Source organism: Bidens hawaiensis, unplaced genomic scaffold (assembly GCF_021521415.1).
Source record: "Bidens hawaiensis isolate Kalapana, Puna unplaced genomic scaffold, B.hawaiensis_p1.1 tig00032053_1, whole genome shotgun sequence".
In the NCBI taxonomy this organism is placed as follows: domain Eukaryota; kingdom Viridiplantae; phylum Streptophyta; class Magnoliopsida; order Asterales; family Asteraceae; genus Bidens; species Bidens hawaiensis.
The window spans coordinates 97,373-123,508 of record NW_027505234.1 but is presented as its reverse complement, the minus strand read 5'-3'; the positions used below and the strand labels follow the sequence as shown (position 1 = coordinate 123,508).

The following is a 26,136-nucleotide window of genomic DNA, read 5'->3' as shown; positions in this document are numbered from 1 at the left end:
ATATGACTACTGCTGTTGAAGCATTCAAAATGGGAATTCAAAAGAGCTCCCCTTTTTATGATGATTTAGTGATGACTCCAAGCAGGACATTAGATGAAGTCAGAAGCAGGGCATTAAGATACATCCGCTTAGAAGAAGATAAAAAGATCCAGGATCGTCTTGGGGGACAAACGAAGCAAGAAACTCCTGAAAAGAATAAAGGATCCTGGAATAGGAATAATAATTCGAAGCCGTACGCCAAGTTTAACAATCAGAACGTACGGGCAGTTGAAGAAGGAGATGACGATGAAGACTATCCTTGCATCTCCGATTATTGTTTCTCTGTAGATACTCATGGCTTGATTTGTGCCATGAAGGATCTGGGAGAAAAAGAAAGGTGGCCCCGAAAGAATGAAAAGGTTCTCGGCTTCAAGGACAAGTCTAAGTGGTGCGCTTTTCACGAAGATTTTGGCCACGCGACAGACGAATGCATCGCCTTAAGGAAAGAAATTGGATACCTCCTGAGCAAGGGTCACTTTAAAGAACTCTTGGGAAGGAAGAAATCCAAGATCCAGGATCCTGAAGATCTTCCACAAAAAGCAACACCGCCACGGCCGGATGCTCATGTGATCAACTTTGTCTCCAGAGACTACGAATTGTTTAGAGATTCTTGTGCCGTAGCAGAGAGTCCCGTAGAAGAATTCGAGTTGGATAATGAGAGAAGACCACTCATCTCCACTACTCGAGTGACTTATCAGAGAATCTTTTTTAATTCAAGGATCCAGGATCCTCAACAAGACAAGCCATATGTGCGAGCAGTTAATTTCATCTCGGGAGGTTCAGACATATGTGGAACTTCCTTCCCTGCCGCAAAAAGATTCGCCAAGGAGATCAAGATGGATAACGGAGATCGTCCAATAGTGTCAACCACATTAACAACAGACAAGAGAATATTCTTCGATGAGGAAGACAAGCTGAACATTCAGGATTCTCATCATGACGGTTTGATCATTACTTGTGTGCAGGATCCTAGTGGACGGTGGCACCTCGGTCAACATAATCCAACATGATGTCCTCAAGAAGATGAACATACCAGATTCAGAAATCATTCCTAGAACATCGGTGCTGGTCGGCTTCAGTGGCGAAACTAAGAAGACATTGGGGGATATCAACCTGCCAATCTATATTGAAGGGTTAAATTCATATCAAAAATTTTGTGTTATAGATAACCTTTCCTGTTGCAATGTTATTTTAGGTAGGCCCTGGCTCCATGGAATGAAAGTAGTAGCCTCAACGTATCACCAATGTATCTAGCTACCTACCCCTAGGGGGGTCGTGAAGATAGTGGGTGATCAAGCGGAGGCCAGAAACTACTATTCTTCAACAATGAAGCCAACAGCCAAGCAAACTATAGCATAGCAACTACATCAACATCCTAGGGACGTGTTGGAAGCTCGGGAGAAAGACCTTAAAGAAGTATCATTGGACCCTGAGGATCCAGAAATAAAGGTGTTCCTAGGATCCAGTATCCCTAGTAAGATCGAGGAGGATATAATATCCTTCTAAGCACGAAGAATATATACTTTTGCCTTCAAACACTCGTACATGACAGGTATTTCAAAAGAGGTAATCACTCAAAAACTCGGCCTTGATTTATCTATAAAACCCATCCATCAGAAGCGAAGGAAATTCGCTCCTGAGAGGAACAAGATCATACAAGAAGAAGTTGAAAAACTTCTTAAGGTTGGTATGATCAAAGAGGTTCAGTACCCTCGATGGCTAGCTAATGTGGTCGTTGTTTCAAAAAAGAATGGAAAGTGGAGGGTGTGTGTCGATTTTACAAATTTAAACAACGCATGCCCCAAGGATCCTTTCCCGTTATCACATATAGATGCCATGGTGGATGCAACGGCTGGACATGAGATGCTCACCTTTATGGATGCTTCCTCTGGATTCCAGCAAATTCAGATGGAACCATCTGATCAAGAGGATACAGCATTCATGACTCCAACCGGCATATATTGTTATACTGCTATGCCGTTTGGACTAAGAAATGCAGGAGCCACGTACCAATGACTAGTCAACATGATGTTCAAGGACCAATTAGGCAAGACTATGGAGGTATACATAAACGATATGGTAGTAAAATCGAAGAAAGCAGAGGATCACCTTAGGGACCTTGAGGAAGCATTCGATATCCTTGACCATTATAACATGAAACTAAATCCATCCAAATGCCACTTCGGTGTTAAGGCTGGAAAATTTCTGGGATATATGGTCACAAAGAGAGGAATTGAAGCAAGTCCAGAGCAGATCGAAGCCATCGTCAATCTCAAGTCTCCTGTAAATGCCAAAGATGTACAGAGACTTACCAGAAGAATAGCGGCTTTGAATAGATTAATCTCAAGATCCTCCGAGAAGTGCAAAGACTTCTATGATATCCTTAGAAAAAAAAAAAATTTGAATGGACTGAAAAGCATGAAGCTGCGCTTACAGCCCAAAAGGATTAATTATCCTCAGCTCTGGCGCTAATGAAGCCTGTGGTTGGAGAATCCTTGTATTTATATCTTGTTATATCAGGAAATGCAGTGAGTGCCGTTTTAGTAAAGGATCATGAAGGTGAACAACATCCTGTCTACTATGTAAGTAAAAGTCTTCTAGATGCGGAGTCTAGGTATTCTCATTTAGAAAAACTAATTCTTGCACTTATTATGGCTTCCACTAAACTGAGACATTATTTCGAAACTCACCCTATTATCTTGAGGACTAATTATCCTGTGAGAATGTTCTTAGAAAACCAGAGTTTTCAGGTAGAATGGCTAAGTGAGCTGTAAAATTGAGTGCATATAATATCCAATACGAGCCCAGAACAGCAATCAAGTCTCAAGCGCTAGCGGACTTTGTGGCTGTTTTCACTAGTGATCTACAAAAAGAGGCTGACTTAGAATTCCAACAACTAGAAAAGACCAAGGATCCTTGGATACTCTTCACAGATGGAGCATCTAACGTGAGAGGAACATGATTAGGGATCCTACTGAAATTGTCACAGGGGGACATATTACCCCAGTACATAGCTTCTGAGTTCCAGGCAACAAACAATGAAGCAGAGTACGAGGCTTTAATCGCCGGTTTGCAATTAGCCAAAAGCATGAGGATCAGGTATCTTCGAGTTTGTGTAGATTCTTTATTGATAACTAACCACTTTAACGGCACGAATGTTGTTAAAGGTGAGAAACTAATGAAATATTTAGATATTGTGAAGGAATTGTCAAAATCCTTCGAAATATTTAGTATTACACAGGTACCGAGGGAAGAAAACGCTGGGGCAGATGCCTTAGCAAAGTTAGCCTCATCTCTGAAGATTCCTGAAGATTTGAAAATCCCAATAATCCACATTCTCTCGCCAGCAATAGGAGAACAGGAAGTTGGAGAGATAACAAATGATAAAGAAATCGTGCTCTGGGATCCTTTGTCCTCAAATAATAAAGGATCATGGATCCATCCTATCAAGAACTATATTCAGACTGGAGAAATTCCAGCCACAGAAAATCCCAAGTCCTTCAAACTCAAGGTATCCCAATATATTGTGTTAAATGATATGGTATATAGAAAATCCCTTGCAGGTCCATATTTGAGATGCATTGAGGAACCTGAAATCCAAGAAGTGCTCAAGGATTTTCATGAAGGAGATTGCGGCAATCACACAGGTGGAAGAGCACTATTCTCCAGAATACTTAGAACCGGATACTTCTGGCCAACAATGAAGAAGGATGCGGTAGAATATTCAAAGAAATGCGATGCTTGTTAAAGACATGCGAATATCCTTCATCAACCAGCAGAGCCTCTATATCCTATATCCTCCTCATGGCCTTTCATGAAATGGGGTATGGATATTTTAGGCAAGCTACCAAAAGCACCAGGTGTAAAGGTCTTTATACTCGCTATGACTGACTACTTCTCCAAATGGATTGAGGCAGAAGCATTTGTACAAGTCCGAGAAAGGGAAGTAATATCTTTTATTAAACGAAATATTATAACTAGATTTGGTATTCCCGCTGAAAATGTTTGTGACAATGGTTCCCAGTTTATCGGGAAAAGAACCACTAACTTTTGTGACTGTTGGGGCATCAAAATGATTACTTCCACTCCGGTTCATCCTCAAGCCAATGGCCAAGCAGAGTCTAGCAATAAAATCATCATCAACAATCTAAAAGAGAAACTAGGATCCAAAAAGGGAAAATGGGCTGAAGAACTTCCTTATGTTCTTTGGGCAGACAGGACAACTCCAAAGAATGCAACAGGCCAAACAACCTTCTCATTAGTGTTTGGATCAGAAACAGTAATTCCCATAGAAATGGTGATTCCTACGGCAAGAAGAAGCATCCGTGATCCTGAAGCCAATGAAGAAATCCTTCTTGAAGACTTGGATACTGTAGAATAACTCAGAGACCTAGCAAAGATTAGAATGGCAGCTTATCAACAAAGGGTAGCTGGGGCATACAACAAAAATATCAGAATCAGAAGATTTCAAGAAGGAGATCTAGTATTAAGGAAAGCCTTCCAAAACACAACAAATCCGGCTGATGGGAAACTAGCGCCCAAATGGGAAGGACCTTATCAGATTGAGTCGGAGGCAGGAAATGGGGCATATCATTTGCTCACAATGGAAGGCAATAGACTACCGAGAGCATGGAATGCTATCCACCTCAAGAAGTACTTTTTCTAATCAGGATCCAGTATCCTGAGAGGATATATTATCCTTAGAGAATCAAGGATCCTAAAATCGGTAATATCTATCTGATTACTTATTCATTTTATATTCTTGTTATTCTATGGATAATATATTTTTAACGTTTATCTTTTCCAAGTTTTTAAGTAACAATGCAGATTCTAATGAGAAGTTCAATGTCTAGGAGGTTGGCCACCTCTCCTTTACATATAAGGTACTTTACTATTTCCCTTGGCTTTGCCCATGATTGGGTATGACCCCCGATGGTCATATCCCCTAAGGTTTAAAGGTTTTCACCTTTCTCACGATCGCCAGTTGCGCACGATATCCGATGTATAGTCCGGGGCAGCGGGACCAGTACACGTTTAATGGCTGACAATTTCGTTGTTTCCGGCTATATGGAGGATCCTACGATATATGGTAGACGTACCATTTTCTAAGGTTTAAGGGGTTTTCACCTCTTCTCAAGGGCCTTGTCGCCAGATTAATCCTAAGGTTTAAGGGATTTTCACCTCTTCTCAAGGGTCATGTCGCCAGTATAACACCAGTTTATTGGGCTTATCCCCAGAATATTTGTTGGGCTTGTCCCCAGTTTATTTTATGGGCTTGTCCCCAGTTGCACGGGCTTGTCCCCAGAATATTTGTTGGGTTTGTCCCCAGTTGCACGGGCTTGTCCCCAGAATATTTGTTGGGCTTGTGCCCAGTTTATTTTATGGGCTTTTCCCCAGCTTAACGGATTTGATCCCAATTAATAATATGAATTATTTGCAGCGAATTTTCTAAGTTCTTACTGAAGATCGAGAAACTAAGGATCCCGGATCCTAAAACTATTCTTGTAAGGAACATTAAGAGTTCAATACTTCTGGTAACTTAGGTCTATCTAGACCTTCTGGTATGATCTTTATCGTTATACTTAAACTTGTTATTCATTGCAATAAATTTGGATATTCCGATTGGAAAGACTATTTTCTTAAAGTTATTTGAATACTAAAAATTTGTCTATCTTAAGGTTATTTTATCCTAAAATTTATGATTTAAGGATATTCTTTTCTAAATATTTTCTTCCTTAAGGGTATTTTATTCTAAACAATTTTTAAGGATCTTTTATCCTAAAAACCTTTTACTTAAAAATATTTGTCAAACTATTAATAATGCTAAAAGTTATATCTAACAAATTTTTGAAGATAAATAACATGTAAATAGTCAAAAGATTTATATATTAATTAAGATAAGCCCCGAGGACTTATCCAAAATTACCAAACCCGGACTTCACCATACGAAAAGATGGACCATCCATCCGGGTTAAGTAAAAGCTACTAATATTTCATAAAGTGCAGGAAATTAAAAACAGGGGCAACAAAGGCTTCATCCCCACAAACAGAGGATCCCTCCACCTTTGTCACCCCCGCAGATTGTCTTAAGGATCATAGATCCTTTATCCTAAATACTATTGTTTAATACAGACCATAGAAATTGTTCATAAAAACATCAACACCAAATAAAAAAGTGGGCTCGGGCCTTGTCTTTAATATCCTTCATTGCCCGCTTAAGCTGCATCTTCTACCGCAGCATCACCTTCCCCCTTGCCAGCTTCAACCACCTCTTTAACGCCACTGGTCCCAGCCTCAGTGTTCTCAACCATCTCCTCGTCATCCTCACCACCAAGGTCATCAAGAGCAGCCTTCCATTTCTCCACATCCCAGGCCGACTTGTCAAAAGCGGGATCACCAGCCTCCATCGCCATCTTGATCCGCGCTTGGAAGATCGACCTGGCAGCCCACACCTTGGCTTCGTCTGTCGCTTGCTCCACTGCCTCTTGACGTTGGGCTTCAGCTGAGGATATCTGATCCTCCAATTGTTTCATGAGTTGGATCATAGCTTTATCCTTAGCAACCGCAGCTTTCCCTAACCCTGACATCTTCTCGCTCATCTGAAGGATAGTCTTCTCATAATAATCCCTCATCGCAATCACAGCCTATCAACAACTTTCATATCAAGATTGGGACAATACTGGATCCTAAATTATTAAAGACGAAAATATAATATACTTACGGAGCAGACAATGTCGCAATGAGTCTCGGGATCGGAGGATCTTTTCCTCTTGGAATCTGCGGATTTGGCCCTGGTGTGGCGGTCTTTGGCTCAGAGCTGGTTCCAGCCTTTAAAGCTTCCTTCTTGGCAGTAGGCAAAGTCACCATACAGTCGATATCGTCTAGGGAGAACTTGAGGGCAGACTTTCCAGATTTCTTGGTTCCTATGGAAGAAAAATCGACAGATTAGTGTTCTATTTTATTCTAATTACTTTAAAATTGTTAACTTACTTGACATGCTTGAATTTGAGGGGATATCACAAAATCCTTCAACAAATCAAGCTTGAAAGGTTCTAACTGCGGTATCCAGCTCCAGGAACCGTTTTTCTTTTTCTTCTGCTCCAGGTAATTTGCTCAATGAAGCGAAGTTCTCAACTGCAGATAACAAGAAAAAATAAGGATTAAAATTGAAGAATAAAGGATCCTGCTATTCCTTAAGGATCCAGGATCCTACCCTTCGTGACCCACGTTGAAGGAAGATCAGTTCCCCATGGTATTGAATAGCGTTTTACGAAGAAAAACTGATTCCTCCACACGGAATCATTCAGCGTGGCTTTTGAGATCCGGTGTGGCTGTCGAGGTTTGGATTTGAAGATGAAACGAGCAGAACCGAAGGTAGTAAGGGTGTACAAATATGACAACTCCGGAAGGCCGAAATCGATTTTTTCCTCCTCAACGATTCTTTTGATAGTGCTAAGAACTCTCCAAGTCATCGGCATAGCTTGTATGTAAGATATGCCGGTAGAATCAAAAAAGCTTTGGGTAAAAGGCGGAAAAGGGTATTTATAGCCAATAAAGATCCAGGATCCTAATTCAACAAAACTAATCATGGATGAATTCTCTAGAAGATTGATGATTAAATAACACCAACGGCTATGAGACTCATTCTTCCACTTATCTCGCTACTGGGTGGCTATTGGAACGTGGTCAAAGGTCGTGGAGCGGCTAAGTGGAAGACTTCCGAATAGATAGGAAATATTGTTATTGTTATTATCTTATTTTTACGAGATACGATCGAGCTAGAAACACACATGTACTTACACACACACTAGAGCAGAAATTAATACTCTCTACACACTAGCGTACTCTGTAATCTCGATCATATTCTCCACCACATTTGTAACCACCTTTCGTTCTATTAATATAATCGACGGTGATAGTTTTCACCGTCCGGGGGTTTTTTGTGCCGGAGACCACGATAACCATATACTCATCGACCAAAGATACCTTGTTGATCATTGACTAAAGTGCTTCGACCAAAGATTATCCTATTACTCCTTGACCGGAGTTATTTTACCAACGATTACCTCGCTAAGTTTTGACCGAAGTAAGACTATCGTCATTAAGGGCATTTTCCCTCGTAATCATAACTTTGTGTTCACCGATATCACGCTTATACACTTGTCATTGTCAAGTTAGCACCTTTCCTCACTTAACAGATTTGGATACTTGATCCTTAGCAGATTTTTATCTAAAACAGTATGTATGAGTGGTTAATCTTTATGAGAATCATTCGACTAATGATATCATACTTCCATTTCTATCTTGTTTGTGTTTCGATTATATATATGTGTTCATCCTATATTATTGATTATTGTTAATAGAATTAGGCTCTCTCCCAACACATCACATCCGTCCAAATATCATTCAAGAGTGAATACGAGTGTGATTCGATCCTACCCTATATTCTAGCTCCTCCGTTAATGATGAATATTCACGCTTCTACACCGGGGCTCAGTTCTGTCAGTTGGAATCTTTGTTATCATTCATCTATTTATTTATTATTCACAATTTATGTAATTTATTTAATTTTTATACATTAAATCATATATTTTTATTGGTCAAAGTCCATTTAATATATTTTAATCATTTTGATTCATTTGAAATTTAATATCATAGCCAATTAAATCACCAATGTCAATGCAATTTAAAACATTATTATTCTAATATACGAAAATCAAAAACCAAAAATATAAATTTTCGAATTAATAAGTTGGACATTCTAAGAGTTAATAATTTGTAGGATCGATAAAACGTTAACGAAGAAAAATCGAGGATTTTAAATATAGATATATTTTGCTAGCTAACAATGAAAAGATATTAGTAACAATTGTTTAAAATTTTTCTAAAATTAAAGGTTAGATGTGTAAATGTTTAAATTAATTATGAAACAAAGTGCAGGGACCTTTCTTGCCATTTCGCGAAACCCAAATTTGAATAACATATGAACTGCAATTCTTCACAAGCGGCTTACGCGAGGATATCTCAACAAACTATCAATTGTTATCGCAAAATTGATGGTGTTGCTAACTCGTTTAAATATACAAAAATACACAAACAATTTCTTTTATCAAAACCCTAAATCTTAATCTTTCTCTACCGCCAACACCACCACCGCAACCCCTGCAACTCGCCGGAGAAACCGCGGGCACCACAACCACCGCTACACGAGTTCTCGCCGACGCTGCTAGAAGCCGACAACCGCCGCCACTGCTATCCTTGTCACCGGAGACGCCGCTGCCGCTTCTTGATCTACTTCTTTTACACCACCACCGGTTTCCGTCTTCCTTCTTCTTTTCCGAACCAACTACAATTGAACGTTTAAGGTTCTTGTGGCAATTAATTCAAGCTTAAGGATTTTTACAACTTTATTGCTATCGCTATCGTTAATAAAGTACGAATTCTGTGATCTTTTACTTGTAGCGTAAATATTTTATTCATCATTCTCATAGTGTACAGACTTCGTGGTCTTGCACTTGTAGCATCATGCCGTGTCTTCGCTCTCATAGTATATGGATTCTTGAGTCATTAATTGCGTTATAATTATTGAGTTCTTTCATAGTATCTTGTCACCGTTATTAAGTAGTTCCGTTCTTTATTTATTGCAAAGTGTTAGATTGCTATTGTTAAATTGTCATGCATGCGATATAGTATATTTTATTGCACTCATTATCGCATGTTCCTAATAGACCATTCTAAATTTACTGATTGTTATTGAGACATATTATATTGATATTGACCATTGTTATTGCATTTTAATTGACCTCAATACCAGAGCATTTATCCACCTATGGGGACGTAGGGCATCAATTGAGGCACCTTTGACGTGCACTATCTATGGCGGAGCGATTAGTCCACAGCGTCTCTATTTTATTGTGCGATGAGAGCATTAACTGATTACTGAAAGGCGTATGGATCGATCATAGGTAAATTGTTACTAGAGTGAGATGGTTAGGAGTGTGTGTCCACATTCCTATCTCACTTAATTATTGGTGCATTAGTCTGTAGCTAATGTACATATTGTTATTTTTATTGTTACTGTTACTGGCTCACATGGGTATTTCCATAGTAGACTGTTATTGTACTGATTCATAGCTGATCGTTCAGCGTATTGTTAGTGTTACCATCTCATAGATTGTACTTGTTTCTCCTTTAATCGTTTATTGTATTGCATTGTTCTTCATCGTTTGTTATTACTATTGTTTCCTCCGTTACTGGGCAATTTATGGCTCATCCGTGTTTCTTTTGGTTTGTGTTTCCTTTAATTTGTTACAGGTACTCAAGGAAATCAGGGAAATGTGTGATAAGAGAGTAAAAGAAAAAAAAAACTAGAAGTTGGAAGACAAGGAACTTAATAATTTATTTTGAGTGAAACAACTTTATTTATTTTTAGTTGTCAAAAATGTTGAACCTTTTTGGTATTGAATGATTTTAAACTTTTAAATTTGGATTTTATTTATCGTATCGAGTGACACGTCGGCCCTAACCGGGCTGGGGTGTTACAACTATACTTTCCAATATTATCGTACTTTACACTTTAAAATAATACACATTTAATATGACATTTTAGAAATTGATTGTCACCATTCAAATTCGGATTCTTGCCATTTATTTGAATTCACAAGAATATGTTATATAGTTTGACTTTCACCAGTTATTCAAAAACCAAATTTTAATGAATTTGCCATTTCATCATTTTTCAATATCCATGTCATAAATAAAAAAAATTAATTTAAATAACCATTCATTTGAAGTTATTATGATTTTAATCTCACTTTCAAAAAAAACTCATTAAAATATTCATTCCTAGATATCAAAAATAATATATATATATATATATATAGGTATTGGATCTTTTCAGAAGTAAATTTACAGCGAGAAGTAATATCAACCAATCAGATTTTTTCTATTATTAATTTGATTTATTTATATTTAAGGTTATTTTGGTCAATTTATCCTAAATTTAATAATGGTAACTTATAATAATTAATATCTTTAATATAATTATTTATTATAATCCTAAATACTCCGCTCTGCTCCATCGTCCCATCAGAATTCAATCCCTGTCAAATAGCTACATAATATCCTAATCATATATCTATTACAGATTCATTGTTAATGATGATTCCAATTTCGATTATGAGATGCACCAAGCGACTGTTATGCCATATATTATTCCGCCCTAAATCAATATCGTTTCGATTGAATGTCCAGACGATGATATATATATTCTCTATCAGCAACATCAGGTTTATCTCAACTTATTTTCTATCAATTTCAGTTCTAATCGTTCCTTGTGTTTCCCAATTATGTCTAGAATGATAATTTTATTTATTAGGGTTTGATTATATAAATGTTGAGACCGTTTATTGTTCCTGAACCTAATGATGAAGTTTTGTAATGATTTTCAATTACTAAAAATTTAATCTGATATCTTTTTAATGTTAGGGTTGATTTTGTTTTCCATTGGTTTATGTATATCAATATGTGTTTGATATTTTGTTATTTTTAGTCAAAGATTAATTCATTAATGCATACAAATCATTAACTGTATATACAACCATAAATGGATGACTATCAGTATAAAACTATTGGCTTTCCTTAACTTATCATCATCACCTCTTCATTCTTCTCTTCAGATTACACAAAACACGTTAGTAATATCCTTGTATAATTGTTCATCTTATTTTCAATGTTCAATTGTCCTGTTTCTCTCTAATTTAACCTATTAATAGGTGCAATGGAAATTGTAACTAACGAGACAATATTCGGCCAGTCGAGTGTTCGACAGGGTATGAACCATGAAGGTTAGACTTAATAAAGTATAATGTTTCCCGAGTTTCTTTAAAATAATGTTTGTTATCATTCTCCATTTATTAGTTTTTAATTAGATTTTTTAATTAATTTTAAATTTAAATACAGACAAGGTGCAAGATGTGCATCCCAACTATTGCTACACACCTGATGGGACCAAACAATGAATATCAGACATTCCAGCTGATGAGAAACCTTATGTCGGGCTACGTTTTAAAACTTGGGATGATGCATTGAATATGTACAAGGCATACACTGCTAAAGCCGGTTTTGATGTAAGGAGGTCAACCACAACATGGACAACAGTGACACTAAATCGAGTTCTAATGAATGAAAGTGTTTTAGTTTTTTTTCCCTTTTATATTTGACGGACCATAACATTTGTCTTTATCCTTTTTGTTTATAAATGATAGTTTTCTCTATATGTTCACATATTTTTTTAATTACCTATGCACACACCCATCAGCAAATTGTCATTTCCTATTACATCTTCATTATGTTCGTATCTTGCTCTCATTCGATGTGCGAACGTTGGTATATCTCAATAACACCCGTGGTTAACAAACGAATTTCGGAACCAAGATGTATGTCAATTTATATACAAATTGCGTCACAAGTTGTGTATGTATAACTGAGTATCTAGTTGTGTACATATGTTCAAAACATTTTACAAACTATGTATGAAAAAGTTTTTTTCAACCCTGGGTACCCACATATGTCTCTCTGGTACACATCAACCTATGCAGCTACATACAGGTTTAAACTAGCTTGGGGTTAACAGTCCTTGTGTACACAGTCCATTCATACATAATTTGTTTGTACATACAGATGTATGTACAAATGCCCACACATATTATATCAATTACACACAACCACATGCAACTACATTCATGTGTACGTACTTCCACAAGTACAGCCGCGCTGCCATATGATGGTTACTCAATCACCGTGTAGGACCATCTCTCCTTATGTACCCGAGTACACATCCCCTGGAAATTGTAAGTAACTACGCCGCCGTGTTCATTCGCGATAACGTATGCCGGTAACCCGATTAACATGTGCATACATAATTTTTCTTATGTGTGATAACATATGTCAGTAAATCGTATGCATGTACGTATCTGTCCTAATGCGAATCCACATACTTACAAACACATTACCGGATTAACTTACATTATTGGGTACTAACATCCGTATATATATTCATTCGGGTTGACATGTACTCAGGTGTCCACTGATGTGGACTACCACTTATGTATAAACGCTTTTGCCTCGAAATGTCGACACGCAATCTGGGACGGTGTCTGCATAGTATTTGTATGTTTATTGGTGCATATGTTCTTAAACTACATGCGCATGAACTGAAATAAACGCATAAACACAACTCAAAAACTGATGCATCACTTTTTATGCCTAAACCCTCCCGAACATGGACACACATGTTTAATCAGTTTTCCTACCATGACATATTTCAAACAATTTGATCGACGGGTTTCGAGATTGCGCGTAGTCAGTCTGTTCGACATATGAACAAACACAGGTACACATCCCCTATTAGTTGTCGGTACGTACGCCAACATGTATGTTCACGATAACGTATGTCGGTAACCCAGTGAAGATGCACATACATACTTATGCTTATGCGCAAACTCAATATACTCGTATGTAAGTTCGTAGGTGTCCTCATGTGAACCCACATACTAGCAAAAAACAAGTGTACTGATGACCTTACATTAGAAGGTACAAACATCTGTATGTACATGTATTCGGTTTGACATCATGACATCACTTCTGGTGGCCACTAATGTGGGCTAGCAGGTACTTATAAAAATGCATCAATCAAATTATTGTAACCACTCACCAAGTACATTGGACATGACATAAACCAGTTTATAAAATAACTACTTCTTAATGTTACTTAAATCCCATTACATTACCCAATCACAAAATGCAACCATCATACGTGGCTGAAACATCATATACAACTAGACCATCAGAACACATATAATTATCTAGCCAAAACAAAGCATAATTTAAGTTGTTCACCAAAAGCAAATTAAGACATAAAACATAAGAACCATTATATTGTGGTAATAGCCTTCCATTCGGCAACAATCTTCATTCAACAGCACTTCAACGAATTTCGGGTTATGGATGTTTATGTCTGATAGCAGAATCTTGGCCGTGTACTTTATCCTTAAGTCGAGAAACACCTTTTTATTCTTCATCGACAAGTCCCCTAGTCCACAATAGCAATTCACTTCACCCTTGAATGTCTCCATATGACTCATCGTAAGCAATCCAGGCTCCTCATAATATTGTCTCGTGCACTTTAACTTCAAATTCGGATTCTTGCCATTTTGCTTTTGGATGATTTACAATTCGCATATAGCTCACAAAAAATTCCTTTTGCATTCAACACACATGAAAATTTGCTACATTATCATCATACAATAAAAAAACAACAAAGAACTTGTACTCTAATCAAAACATACTAACCAGTTTCATGACCGTACAGGTGCAAATACCAACATACTCTTCATCCTTTTTCTGCTAGGCTCTGGGTCGGCGTTTGTTCGCTGATTTATAAACACTGTCTAGTACATCAATTGCTTGATTTTTCACATCAAAACACAACAAATAGTAGTGTTCACCAAACATAATCGGGATTACAAACATATCAACTGCAACCACAACATTTCAAAAAATTACTTTCAACACAACTAACCTTCACTACACAGACTACTATAATGTTTATCTACATGTGTGAATCTGCAACCCCAGATTAACATGAATACGAGCATACACAGACACCCACACAGTAACTACATAACATACACAACACTCCATACATGCATGACAATATAGACATAAACGGCCCAAATGGACACACATACATGAATACGAGCATACACACACACATACAATAAATACATAACATACACAACACTAGATACATGCATGACAATATAGACACAAACGGCCAAAATGGACATACATTTTATACATAAGCACACCTACACAAGAAACATAAACTACACAACTTGACATACATACATACATGAAAACAAACACATATTGGTAATCTGCAACGTTCACTAAAAAAAAAGAAATGGCCTACAACTTAACTAAAATCAACCTTAACTACACTGCCGACTATACTGTTCATCTACTAATCATTTCTCATTTTAAAAAAAACATTAAACTACCTACACCAGTTTTTTACTTATCCATAAACGAGTTGCAACCAATTGCACAAACAGTAGACACTACAGTTCATATCAGTGTAGCTTGTAAACATTAAAACACTTAGACTGAGTATCGTCAGTGGCCCGACAAAGTAGTTCTTCCTATCATCACGCTTCCATTTTTCAGTACACTCTCTTACACTCCGGTATATAACCTCACACCAATCAATGTTATTAAAATCACAGTCCTTACTTAGGAATGGTAGAAACGCCTTTAGACATTTACCGTTTCCTGGACACTCTATCATCGTGGCAATGAAGAGCATCACAAAATCCACCTTAAACATCCAGTCTGCTTGATCATATTCCCCTAGTCTGTTGTCTATATCCGGTGGGCTCAAATCAACTTTACCAGAGCAGCTTTCCATGTTTTACATGCGGTTAGAATGGACTTCGCATCATCAGACTTTGCAAGGACAACACCTACATTTGGTAAACCCGTCAACGCATGAATACATGCTTTCGTTATCCTCATTCCACCGTCACTCAACTTAAGTGTCATTGTTGTGGTATCGAGATTGTCCACCACATAATAACCCATGTTACCAAGGATACCATCAACCGTTAGCGTCAGAAACTTACCGAAATCCGTTGCTTTTACACACTATTTCTGTGCAACCGATAGTTTCTTCACCGCACTCCACAATGAGCGCGGTAATGATCTAGTCCTAATACTTGGCATCTCATACTTCTCATATTTAAGCTTTCTTTTCAATTTCTCTTGTTTAGGGATGACTAGTTGTTGATCATCAACCACTACATTAGGTTGCTCGAAAGGGCTATCGATATCCATTAGTTCCATCGACGCCCCGGTCCCAACATGCGATCCTCCTTCATTAGCTGCTAAGTCGCCTATATCGATATAAAATGTAAGTACACACCAATGTTAATCTGGATTTATGCTTAAAAAATGAAGTCCATTTGAAACATTATTACCTCTCGTTTTTTCCTAAGCCCGTGAAAACTGTCCTTTCAACAACTTTTCTTTTGTGTGGGTTTTCTCGACATAACCTACACTCACTTTTATCAATGTCATATAACACATTAAAAATTTGAAGAAAAACCCTCGTTTTTTAACTACCCAACCTACCCCGAATAAACAAAAAAAAACATACCATGTTTTTTTATTCATCTCCTCTTCCGCATCTAAATCAACAGGTTTCCTTGATCATTCACAAATCTTGTAAAACTTATTCTCTTTGCAATTCTTTCGCTTTTCCGCTCTACATAAAACAAAACAATACTTTAATAACACAAATCACCTACCAAAACATTTATGTTCCTACACACAAACCAACATACATAAAAACCATAGCACACATTCAACTTCCCCTTATGACCTGCAAGAGACAACCCACGGTTAATTTTTTCCTATATATTCGTCAACTAACCGCTAACATGACCAGCATATACAACACTACCAAATCTAACCGCAAGTAAAATATTATCAGTTACTACACACAACAAAACATATGACACCCACATGACAAATTGCCTTACAAAATGCATCCAAAGTGTAGACATCTCTATGGTACGCATCTACACAGTCTACAAATATGTGTATCCATGGCCTGACCAACACTAACTGGTAACTACACACAACAACACCTATTTACAAACAAGGCGACACTGCTTACAGACCAACACCATACACCCGATGTATCACAACACCCACCAATCGGACCTACAAAAACTATGTAACCACCATATAACTTCATTATAACCACCATATGTGTATCCTATAACTACTCACAAGAACATAAATTTTCACAAACATATTTCGATATCCTGATGTTTTAAAACCACACAGATTTTACATTAAACGACCGTTCACTATCAACATCATAAGCTACAATAATCATAAAAACAAATAAACAGCCAACCAGTACCACAACTACACCTACAACTGATGAACTTACCTACATCAAAATTTCTAGGGCTCAATCCGAGAAGACTCCGAGAAATACCCAAATCGACTTCAATAGCAACTGTTAGGTCTAACAATTGATAGATTAATGGATGGGTTTTATACTAAACCAACAGAATCAACGATTGTGTGTATCGCTTTTAAATCAGAGAGAATTTTGTGCAGCGGCAAATGTAAAACTTGATTCTGTATATCGGATTATATTTGATATGATTTGGTTCATTGGGTTGTGTGTAGGCATGTTCATTATCAAATGACTGATTCGGTTGAATAAGGTGGGACTAGTTGGCGCCTCGATATTTGTGCTTCAGTTACAGAGTGAAACCAGGGTCACAAAACCAGTTCCTTTTTTATAGCTACACACAATTGACGACCTTGCCCTCCCAAGCACAATTATTCTAGTTACAACTTCTTGTTATTTACAAAAATGCCATAATGTAACCTACACCATTGATCTTTTTAATCAATGGTTGTGGTTCACTTCTCGCACTTCTCATTTAAACATTACTTCTCGCAAGATCCATCCCCTATATATATATATATACATATATATATATATATACATATATATATATATATACATATATATATATATATATACATATATATATATATATATAACCGAATATCAAATATGGATTCTCAAAATAACAAAAATTTAAACTATAAACCATAAAGTTCATAAACCACTAAATATTCCTTATAAATCATATTTGATAATTTGTTATTTTGTGAAATATTTCCTTATGAAATTATTCAATATGAGCATATTCCAAAAAAAAAAGGAAAAATATTTTAGTTTATTAATTTTGCCAGCCAAAAAGTATCATCTTGCTCGAAACATATTTGTGTTGGTTGAATATGTGGTCTATATTGATATGGTTTGTTGATATGTTTTTCCACCCGTGTGTAAAATGGGCTATATCCTAGTTATACTGTAAGGCCCCATTACCAGTGCCTCACTTTGGACGTTGGATTTACTCATAAAAACAGTTCTAAATATTAGAGTTAATTAAAAACTGTTGCGGAATATAAAACTTAAATCATTCGTTACAAAACATATAATCTTTTCTTTGGAACCATAACATAAAACATCATATTTAATACATCATTTCTTCCATCTTCATATGTCAGTCGTTCCATCCATTCCATGTGCCTTCCTCATGCCAGCTCAATAAACATATATATACATGCGTGCATACTAAAAGTCAGCTACGCTGAGTGAGTTCTAATTAATACATATAACATACGATACATTTATATTCTCATACATATGCACTCGAAGATACATATTATATTCTTACTCTGTTTATCTTTCTTTAATACATACATACACACTTTTATATTAAATCTTACTTTACATACTTCTATGTTTTAAAGAGCATTGCGCCCTACTACCTCGAGTATTATTAGGGCCCGGTCCCTTTTCTGCCTCGAATATTAGTAGGTTCCGGTCCCTTTATGCCTTGAGTATTATTAGGGCTCAGTCCCTTTTCTGCCTTGAGTATTATTAGGGCTCAGTCCCTTTCTGCCTTGAGTATTATTAGGGCTCAGTCCATTATAGCCTTGAGTAATATTAGGGCTCAGTCCCTTTCTACCTTGAGTATTATTAGGGCTCAGTCCCTTTCTGCCTTGAGTATTATTAGGTCCCAGTCCCTTTCTTCCTCGAGATTTATAAAGGGCACGGTCCCTTTCTACCTTGAGTATTATTAGGGCTCAGTCCCTTTCAGCCTTGAGTATTATTAGGGCTCAGTCCCTTTCTGCCTTGAGTATTATTAGGGCTCAGTCCCTTTCTACCTCGAGATTTATAAAGGGCTCGGTCCCTTTTCTTCTGTACCTGGCTATCTCTTACATTCATTCATAACATACGTATATATCATTCGTACATTATACATAACATTGTAACTTGACAGTACATGCAATATCTGAAGATCGTTCACGTACCGACTAGAAATCATTCACACTTTATATACATATCGTTCATATCTTCAAACTATCACCCGACGGTATATGCAATATCCGAAGATCGTTCACGCACCGTCAAGCATTCATTCATACATAATCATATAAGGCATACACTTACCACTTAAGGTAAGTGTATTAACTAATCACATCGAGTATGCACACAGCCCCGAAAACATAACAAGGAATGGGGCTAGAAACTCACCTGAACTCGGTTACGTTCATCGTTTATGGTTATTCCTTTCTTGGGCTGTGCACGACTAACTGTATAAATATTACACGTATCAATTTAACTATTACTACCCATATCGTATTTCTAGTTTAATTATAACCATCAGCAAACGGGGGTCCGGGGGCAGCGCCCCTGGTAGCAGGGTTCTAGGGGCGGCAGCCCCTAGCAGAGTCCAAGGGTAGAGCCCCTAGCTGGGGTCGAGCTGCCAGGTCAGCTTGGAAAATTTTATTTCCATTAACTGTATAAACACATTTTTCCATTAGGATTTCATAATAATATTTATTCTTAACCTTTTAATCATTTAAGGTATCTTTAATCAATTAATAAAGTCCAAGGACTATTATGCATTTAAATACTTCTTTTCTAAGTCCAGGGAACATTTCTGTCATTATTTCAAAGTCTAATTTGTTATTCAGAACACTGCCTGATTCGTTATCTGAACATAGCGAATTGGTGAATAACGAATCACCTAATTTGTTATCTGAACATAGTGAATTGGTGAATAACGATTCACCTGATTCATTATCTTAACATAACGAACTGGTGAGTAACGAATCACCTGATTCGTTATCTTAGCATAACGAACTGGTGAGTAGCGAATCACATAACGAATTGGGCACATAATGAATGACATGACTTGTTTATCATAAAAAATTAGCGTATGTTCTTATCCAGACTTTAACCTAGGGTCAAAGTCACAATCGTCAAGAACACGAACTGGTCAACACATTTCAGATCTGCAATTAAACCCTCGATTCTCAACGAAGCAACATGAGATTGGTACCATTGAACTCGGAATCACAGCGCTAACAAACCCTAACCATCAAATCAGCCAAACATTCACGTTTAAAGGGTGTATTTGATTCGTACATACTACGGCTCCTTCATACTAACAATTAACCCCTTATATGCTAACGAATTTAACAAGAATCATTGTGTTTGGTTAGTCTTTACCAAACTCAAACATATCTAAGATTTCTCAAACGAATACGAACCTAAATGAACGATTTCTAATTATAAATGTACCTTAAATGAGTCGATTTACGAACACGGTCTAGTCTTGATGTCGTTTTGGTTCGTCACGGTGATCTAGCACCAACAAACTCGGGTTTTCACCTTCGGATCTTGGCTCAGGATGTAGGATGATGTTTGTGTGTATTTTGATGGTGTAGGCTATGATGTAGAGATGGATAAATATGGAAAGGATTAAGGTTTAAGGGGTATTTATACTCCCTTAAGAACATGGACCTAAGGTCCATCTTTCCTTTTTGGTCTATAATTAATTTCATTTAAAAAGCCTATTTATCCTTTCATATTTTATTATTATTACTAGTTTTTATCCCCTGTATTACGCGAGTTGTTTTATATTTTTTGAATTTATATATTTTTATTTTATTATAATTAATAATATACTTATAGTTTGATTATAAATTCTTTCACAAATAAATGAGATGTTATAACCCGGTTTAAAAGGTATATGATTTTGATGAGACCCGAGACCCGTTTATTTTTTTTACTATAAAATTGGTTTTTTAATTATAAATAATATTTATGAAAATTAATAATACACTTGTGGTTTGATGAGACCCAAGACCCGTTTATTTTATTTACTATAAAATTGGTTTTTAATTTAAATAATATATATATATATATATTAAAATAAATAAGATATTAATTTTTAGTATATCCTATTTTATAGGATTTTTACATCAATAATTTGGTGAGAATAATTTTTAATTTAATGAGATGTTATAACCCGTTTAAGGAATATCTGGGTTTGGTAAGACCCATACCCATGAATTCGGGTCAAATGCATGAGAAGCCTCCATTTAAAAATCAAGCAAATCTGGTGACTCCAAAAAAAGGGGGAGCGACCACATCGCGACACATAGGATTTTTGTGTTTTCGTTTATATATATTATAGATTATTACTCTACTAACTCAATTATTTCTCTCGACAAAATTAATATTTTAAATATTATTCTTGAAATTTCGGGATGTTACATATACACACTAATTCTACGCAACAGAATGATAATAAATCAAATCAGTCAACAACCCTAACTTGAACCTTTGATGGCATTGATTAAAATGTAGTCGTGATAGGACTATAGAATAAATTCACTACTAACCGATAATGCCCATGACATACGAGAGAAACATCAACCGTATTCTCATTCATAATCAATCAAATCACACAAAAGCCCTAAACAACATACAAACACTAATCCGTCAACATTCAATGTTCAATGGAATATTTAATTAATCGATAACTGATCCGTAAAACATAGTAATACATCAATGGATTAAAATTAATCTTCAATAAGGGGATTAATTCATGGAATCAAAGAGTACTAAAAACTTACCTTAAGGGTTGTTTTTGGGAGCAATCGACGCATATTTTGTTTCCGGGTTCCGATTAGAGGTGTCGGAGCCATCGTGATGCCGCCATATCGGAGATCCGCGTTCCGATTGGAGGTGTCGGAGCCACTGTGATGCCGCCGTATCGAAGATCTGAATGTTAGGGATTGGGATATGTGGCAGATCAAATTATATGTGAGGGTTGAAGTGGATGGGTCCATTAGTCACATGTGCAGAATAATTAATTGAGGGAAAACTATGAGAAAGAGAATGGAGATTAATGGTTAGTGGACTGGAAGTTATTAATGGGTTAACATATCTATATGAAAACAAACCGGGTTATAAAATTGAAACGGGCGCGTGTGTTTTAGTATATTTAGATATAAATTAAAATGGGTAATATATGGAAAATATATTTATGGAACTTGATGACATGACAATCAGTTGGCATCTAGGTGGACACCCTAGTTGAATGACATGTGGACAATTGTATTTGTTTAATTGTATTGTAAGATTATTCTTTTCCCTTTTTATTTTAGGCAAATTGAAATTAAATAAACTCAACTTTTGTGTGGGGGTGTTCATGGTTCAGTTCGAAACAGTGAAACCGCCCAAATCGATCATCGATTCGGTTTCACGGTTGGTTTTTATTTTCAAATTATGGTTGGTAGGTTTCAAAAATTTCAAACCATAGCGTACGGTTTGTTTACGGTTTATACCAAAAATCAACCGTATAAAATCGAACCGGAGCATATATTTTGATTATATTTAAACTTTTATATATTTTATATTATATATCGATATTTGTATTAAAATAAACTGGTAATTATTATATATACATATTAACTTAGAACAAATTAATTCTTACTGCATAAGTTGGTTTACTTTTATATATGGTTTAATGTATTTTGACACATTTTTTATGTTTTATGACTCCTATCTGAGTTAATTTTTTTTACAACTAGTTATTTGATGTGATTTCATGTTTTCCGGACAACTTGTATTTAAACGTGACTCTGGATGAATTGTTTTGAAATTTGTAACTTTTACTAATTATTCACAATCCAACATGCCCAAACCGTGAAACCTAACCAGAACCAAACCGTAACTAACGGTTTGGTTCGGTTTGATTTAAGAGTTCCACGGTTTGGTTTCGGTTTACAAGAATTAAAAAACTGTTACTAACGGTTTGGTTCACAGTTTGACCCAAAAACCACGAAAACCGGACGGTGAACACCCCTACTTTTGTGTATTGGCCTATAATAATCTCAACTTTAAAAATCACTATCAACGACTCCAACTTTCAATTATTTTTGTCTCAATGGACCGCTGTTAAAAAACATTTAACATCGTTAAGTTTTTTTCCGAGTTTCAAATCGATTTTATAGGCTTTTGATCGAAAGAACGATACAGGTCGACATATGTAATTAAAATTTATCTCGAAACGGTGACCCAAATGACAAAACAATATTTCAACTCGAGTGTTTGAATTTTCAATTAACAAAAATCAAGTTATCTGAATCACCGTTTTGAAAATAAGTTTTACACCAGTTAAATCGTATAGTTCTTACGATCAAAAGTCTTAAAATATCGGTTTGAAACTCAGAAAAAAAAATTAACGACGTTAGATTTTTTTTAACGGAGATCCATTGAGACAAAAATAGTTAAAGTTGGGACCGCTGGTAGTAATTTTTAAAGTTGAGATTATTATCTAACAATACCCAAAAGTTGGGATTATTTATTTTCAAATTGTCTTATTTTTATTCCTACCAATAGGACCATTAAAAAATAAAAAAAATTGAGTTGAAGTTCCCGTGTCAATATGACGTTTATGTCAGTATGGCGGATTTGAAGGCTTTCATTGATTCTGAGGAACTTCTCTTAAAAGCTAGTGAACTGATGAATACAAGTGACAAGTTTCTAGTTGGCTAAGAATTTAATTGAGTTAATGATTAAAACTCAACAGGTCAAACGAGTTTTAGCATACACTTTTATAAAATCTCATCCAAGTGGACATATTGTAGACATACTACACGGCAGTATGTTTTTTTTTTCTTTTCCTACTTTTATTTTCAAATATTGATTAAAAGTCTCATATTCTGATTTCTGGATGATACATAATAATAAAATGATAAAAACCAAGTTGCATAAAATATTACCCCATAAGCACGTTAAAAAATTTCAAATGAGATGTCAATGTGAATCCGAGTAGAGGATAACAACCTCTTTATTATTCTTTTAACAAGTAACAACTATTTTAAACGCCAAGACTTTTGACTTATCCTTATATATTCAACTTCCTCTCAGAGTCATGGTCAACAATCCAACTTGCATCAAGTTCTTTACTAATGGCCGCCTTCAAGCTCAATCTACCATCCATTCATAGCCTCCATAACCAATCCCTCAACAAAACTAATTTCAATTCCCGGTTTAAGAAATTAACAGTTCAACCTAATTTTACAACAACATGCAAGGCGTCAACAACCAAAAATAAACATATAGAAAACCCTATTTCCGTACTAGAATATGACCGGAGGAAGATGCAAGGTCCTAGCAACTGGTTGCTTGACCCAATGGATCCAGTAGTTCGATCCGACCTCATCCGGTATGGTGAATTGGCTCAAGCTTGTTACGAAGCGTTTGACAACAACCGGTATTCAAAATACTGTGGAAGTTGTAAGGTCCCACCCAAGACCTTTTTCCAAGATCTTAGGATGGATAGCTCGGGATACGAGATCTCGAGCTATATTTACTTGAGCAACACGAGTAATCTTATTCCCAATTTTTTTTGTAAAGTCCATTGAGTCGGGCGGGCCATGGAACCCAGCGGTCAACTGGATGGGCTATGTGGCGGTCTCAAACGATGAGACCACCACACGTTTTCGGAGACGTGACATCGTGATAGCATGGCGTGGGACCGTCACGAAACTCGAATGGATGGAGGATCTAATGAACTTCCTCAAACCTGTTTCGGCCCAAAAGTTAGCGAGTAGAGACCCGAGCACCAAGGTCATGGCGGGATTTTTGCATATTTATACCGATAAAGATAAAAAATGTCCGTATTCGAAATTCTCTGCCCGTGAACAGGTACTGTTACTGTTATTGTTACGGTTACTCTGTATTCTTTTCTTTTAAATGACACATGAATATTACTTTCGTACCTAAACGCTCAGGTTTTTGCCGAAGTAATGAGACTAACGAATATATACGCGCAAAAAGGTGAAAAAATGAGCATCACGATAACCGGACATAGTCTAGGAAGCGCCTTGGCGACTTTATGTGCTTATGACATAGCCGAATCTAATTTGGATAAAGTTGACACGACGCAAAAGATCCAATATCAGTTATTTCATTTTCCGGGCCAAGACTTGGCAACACAAGGTTTAAAAAGAGAGTCGAAGAGCTCGGAATAACGGTGTTGAGAGTGTTTAACATTCATGACAAGGTTCCTAATGTACCGGGAGTTGTTTTTAACGAACACTCGTCCGCTTTGATCCAAGGTATAGCCGACTGGACCACATTTTTCTACTCGCACATCGGGGAGAACCTTGGGTTGGACCACACAAGGTCTTCGTTTGTGAAAGAAAAGCTAGACTTTGCGTCTATGCATAGCTTGGAACTTCTATTGCATCTGCTAGATGGGTACATGCATACAATACAAACATGTTTGGCTCTACACGCGAATAATAACACATTGTATATGTGTTTTTAACATGTTATATGTAGGCACCATGGTAAATCAAGTGGAAGGGATATAGCATTGATGAACAAGGATGGTGACATATTGAAGCACGAATATATGATACCACCATATTGGTCACAAGCGGAGAACAAAGGGCTTCGAAAGAACCAAAATGGAGAATGGAAATTACCGGAACAAAGAAGCATTGAAGATCACTTAGGGCCTCATGATGTTGAGGCTCATCTTAGGAAGCTAGGGTTAGCATAGCTTCAAAAGTTCATTATAATAAATGTACATTAACTACAGCTTAAAAGATGTTTACGCCCTGTTAATATAATTGTTTGTATTGTGTTTTAAGGTTGGAAGTCAAATACAATTATTTGGTTTAATCATATTGATTAATTATGAATAATCAGTACTTTAACATTAAATGTGTGTCTTCTGATTTGATTGATATTGATAGAAGATATTCAATAAGTTTTAATTAAGGTCGGAGTGAATTTTCGGTACTTAACTCTCTAATTATTCAAATGAACATGGCCTTCTTATGTGATAAAGATCATCCGTTATAAGTTATTCCTTTCATTCAATATCATTTAAAAAAATTTGTTTTTTTAATTTGAGTTCCAATATCCTAATAAACGTAACCTAAACCAACCCAGTTTGGATCGACTCTTCGCCGTAATGTCTGGGTTTTACTGACCGTCGTTTTTTTTTTCAACAACAATAACAAACATCATTGGTCCATGTAGCCTTGTGATGCGTCATACAATTTTGATTATTTTTTAGTTAAGTATCGTAACAAACGTAATTGAAACTGACCCAATTCGCG

General features: G+C 36.4%; 1 pseudogene across 1 annotated transcript; it reads left to right on the top strand.

Annotated features, from left to right (window-relative positions):
- The first annotated feature begins 23,970 nt into the window (after nt 1-23,970).
- Nucleotides 23,971-25,571, top strand: LOC143611716 (phospholipase A1-Igamma2, chloroplastic-like; annotated as a pseudogene). The gene is made up of 3 exons (XR_013149815.1): nt 23,971-24,709; nt 24,796-25,264; nt 25,349-25,571. The product of XR_013149815.1 is annotated as a phospholipase A1-Igamma2, chloroplastic-like (transcript).
- Nucleotides 25,572-26,136: the final 565 nt, after the last annotated feature.